General features: G+C 49.9%; 1 long non-coding RNA gene across 1 annotated transcript; it reads right to left on the bottom strand.

The window, feature by feature from the left end:
* Positions 1 to 1,329: 1,329 nt before the first annotated feature.
* Positions 1,330 to 3,257, bottom strand: LOC104981024. Its single transcript, XR_824325.1, has 2 exons — positions 3,059 to 3,257; positions 1,330 to 1,570 (listed from the first exon to the last, which is right to left on the bottom strand). It is a non-coding gene; the product is annotated as an uncharacterized LOC104981024 (long non-coding RNA).
* Positions 3,258 to 4,114: the final 857 nt, after the last annotated feature.

Here is a 4,114-nt window from a genome sequence, read left to right as displayed (position 1 = left end):
ATTTAATTCTCACTTGTCCTGTGTCTGCCCTTTCAGGCTACTGAAACAGAAACACCATAGGCCAGGTGGCTCTTTTTTTGCACTTTGTTTTTTAACTGAAGGATGATTGCTTTACAGAATTTCGTGGTTTTCTGTCATACATCAACAAGAATCATCCATGGGTTTACCCATGTCCTCTCCCTCTTGAGATTCATACCATCTCCTTCCCCAACCCACCCTTCTAGCTGATCTCAGAGTCCCTGTTTGAGTTCCCTGAGTCACACAGCAAATTCCTGCTGGCTATCTATTTTACATGTGGTATTGTAATAGGTGGCTTACTAACAACAGACCCTTACTTCTCAGTTTTGGAGGTGGAGCTCCATGATCAAGACAGAGCAGGTGGCTGGTGGACGGCGGTCTCCCTGTGTCCTCAGAGGGCACAAGGGGTGAGCCATCTCTCTGGGGTATCTTTCATAAAGTCCCTCATTCCACCCAGGAGGGTCCCACCCTCATGACCAAATCACCTCCCAAAGGCCCTGTCTCCTAACACCATCCCCTTGGTGACCTCAGCTTGCACTGAGGGAAGAGTTAGTGCAAAGACCAGAGAGCTGCTCACACATACAGTGTGCACCAGCAAGGCTCTTGTTTTAACTAGCAAACCCTCTGAAGAAACTGCAAGCAGGCTGAGGTCAGCATGCTCACCCCACCCCCTGAGGTCTCTGTGTCCTGTGCTGTGTTGTCTTCATTGAATTGTGCTTTCCACAGGACTTGTTTTTCCGTAGCATCTAGTTGCATCATATCATGTACACACAGAGAGACATGCTTTGTCCATGTCAACCCTGTCATTCAGTTGATGACAATTTGTGAAGCCATGTCTCGTCTCAATTCCCAGCACTTGCTGGAATAGGACAAGTCTATGCCTGTAGAGATCTTACAGCCCAAAAGGGAATCAGAAGTGTATCCACGTGCGCACAAGGCAGGAGTAAGAAGCAGAAACCAAATGGAAGTGAGGGCTGCAGTGGGACAGAGGAGGGGGGTTTCCTCCTGGAGCGGGGGCGGGGGCTTTCCTATGGGATTGGTGTGCTGGTGATTCTGGACCCCTGGGGTGCATGTTTGAGGGGAGATGCGGGGCAGGACAGGGTTCCCTGGGCTGGGAAGCAGGAAGGACAGCAGACAGAGGGGCTGGGGAAGGTCAGGCCCCCAAGGAACAGGGGCCAACCCCTGGGAGCACAGAGCACCCCACCACGATTCCCCAGTGGTTCCCGTAGGGAACTCAGAGAGACCTCAGAGATTTTGGAATTCACCTGGGATCAGACACAACACAACAACCTCAATGACCAGTGGGCAAGATTCTTTAACTTTGAATAAAATTTATTCTGGTTTAAATTTTATACGCTCTATTGAGGGCGCAGTTTCTGACTCCGCATCGGTCCTGGCCATGTGTTTGCCTTCTTTTACCACCTCCTGCAGCATTTTACTGGGGCTCCGAGACAGGTGCCAATCTATCTCATGTTACCAGGGCACCTGATCGGCACACAGATTCCTGTATTCCTCCGGCAGCTTAGAGGATTTCTTACTCCTTGAGTAAATCCTAAAAAGAGAAGGAAGAGGGAAAAACGTGTCAGCAGGAAAGCAGCATCTCAAGAAGGCCAGCTGTGTCCCCTCTGAGCGAGGCCCTGGGGCTTTCAGTGCTGAGATGCAGATACGGCCTCGTGACAACAAAATGTGAGTCCAGTACCCCGGTGACCAGCTTCCACACAGATGCTGACCCTGCCCAGGCTCTGGTGGACCCTCACATTTCTAGAACCAGAGGCTGAGGCACTGGGGCATGAGAACCCTGGTTGTGTGCGGGGTCAGCTCCATCACAAGGGCAAAGACCGAGAAGTTCTGCTACATCCACCTTCCTGCCAGGAGTCAGAAGCAGCCCGCAGGGGTCTATTATCACAGTTTAGTTTTCCGACACATGGAGTCAGTCAAGTAGTGGAGCTGAGATAGGAGGAAAAGATGCAGCTGAAAGTGTAAGAACTGTTTAAAGAGAACTTACTCTCAAAGCAACTTACAGCTGACAGTGACAATGCTTCAGAAAAAAGTTTTGTATCATTGTCTCTGCTGACTCAGAACGCTCTCAGCACTGGTGCCAGTCAGCCCCTCTCCTCCTCCCTTTGTGGTTTCCTCCTGACTAGCCGCCTTCCCATCTTCCTCACACGCCTTTTTCTCTTTTGGCCACAAGACACCTCTGGTTCCTCTCTAGTTCACCATCTAGGGATTGAACCCAGGGCCCGGGCACTGAGAGGCCACATTTCTTACACCCCTGCCCTCTCTCCCTGCCACTGTGCTAAGAGTTGGGTTACAGTCATAAAGAACACTAATCAGACAAGGGCATTTCAACTTGATTTTGACATCTAATCAGTTGTCTCAGGTCTCAGTCTCCACATCCTCTCCCTCCCTCCCTCCTTCCTTCCTTTCTACATATTTTCATCCTATTTCTGGAAATATCAAGGGTAAAATGAAAATCAGACAGCCGATCCTGCACACTGCTTTGGATGTGCTGCCTCCTAGCTGTGGAGCGAGGGTCGCATCATCAGCAACGTGTCCTGGAGGACCTTCCTGCTGAGGAGACTCAGCACGGAGCGTCCCAAGGGCAGCTCCCAGGGCCCAGGCTCAGCCTGTCTCTCCTCTGGACTTCTCTGGTCCCCCAGAGCCTCCACCCTTCAGATAGAGAGATTTATAAAGCAACATTCGGTGCTTCTGTCATGGGACAAAATCAAATTTCTTGCTTTTATGAAAAAGAAAAAAAAGGAGAGTCACTTAACAGAGGCATCTTCTGTTTCCTCCTCATGAAACCAATGAGGAGATGGGCTCAGAAGCTTTGATTCACTAGAGTGGCTTAGAAAGAGCCAGGAATTTGGCAGGGTGGTTCTCAGCCCCCTCTTGCTACTGAGGACTCAGCGCTGGCTTCTCAGAAGCATCAAATACGGTAGGTTTAGTCTGACCACGTTTGGATGAGGGTAGCAGGACAGAAGGAGGTAGAAACAGGAGAGAGAGCCCGCGGCTCCCCCCAGGGCTGCCACGAGCTCACCTGACGCAGCAGACAGGACCAGGAAGAGGAGCGTGAGGAGCAGGTGATGCAGCCTCATGCTGGAGTCCCAAGCTCTGTGGCTGACGCTGGAGAAGAGGCTGTGCTTGCCGCTTTATAAATGTCCCAGGTTCCGGGAGGAATTCTGCGCTGGCTGTGGATTTGGTTATTAGGAACTGGTTAACTGAGCCTCTTCCCTGTGTGTCATGGGAGTGGCCTTTATAGCACAAAGCAGGGGCAGTCAGTCGTATGCTAATGAGGCTGTGGAAAGCCCCAGAAAAAGCTTTCCTGCTGCCCTTTTGACCAGAAGCTTTTTCCTGGCAGTCAGTTCAACTGATGGGCAGGGGTGTGGCAAGGGGCACAGACTTGCCTGTTTCCCCAGGCAGAAGCACACACATCTTGCTGAACCTTCGCTTACCAGCTCTCCAGCCCCACCCTCACCCTTCCAGGGCTTTGAATCTGTGCACTATTTTCCTGTGCAGAAGGAAATGGCACCCCACTCCAGGACTCTTGCCTGGAAAATTCCATGGATGGAGGAGGCTGGTGGGCTACAGTTTATGGGGTTGCAGAGAGTCAGACATGACTGGGAGACTTCACTGTCTTTATTTCTATAGTTCCTTATGGGCTGGAAGAAGCACAAGCTAGAATCAATATTGCCGGGAAAAATATCAATAACCTCAGATATGCAGATGTCACCACCGTTATGGCAGAAAGTGAAGAGGAACTAAAAAGCCTCTTGAAGGAAGTGAAAGAAGAGAGTGAAAAAGTTGGCTTAAAGCTCAACATTCAGAAAACTAAGATCATGGCGTATGATCCCATCACTTCATGGTAAATAGATGGGGAAACAGTGGAAACAGTGTCAGATTTATTTTTTGGGGCTCCAAAATCATGGCAGATGGTGATTGCAGCCATGAAATTAAAACACGATTACTCCTTGGAAGGAAAGTTATGACCAACCTAGATAGCATTTGAAAAGCAGAGATACTACTTTACCAACAAAGGTCCGTCTAGTCAAGGCTATGGTTTTTCCAGTGGTCATGTATGGATGTGAGAGTTGGA

Source organism: Bison bison, unplaced genomic scaffold (assembly GCF_000754665.1).
Source record: "Bison bison bison isolate TAMUID 2011002044 unplaced genomic scaffold, Bison_UMD1.0 scf7180017864514, whole genome shotgun sequence".
Classification (NCBI taxonomy): Eukaryota; Metazoa; Chordata; class Mammalia; order Artiodactyla; family Bovidae; genus Bison; species Bison bison.
This window is presented reverse-complemented; position numbering and strand designations above follow the sequence as displayed.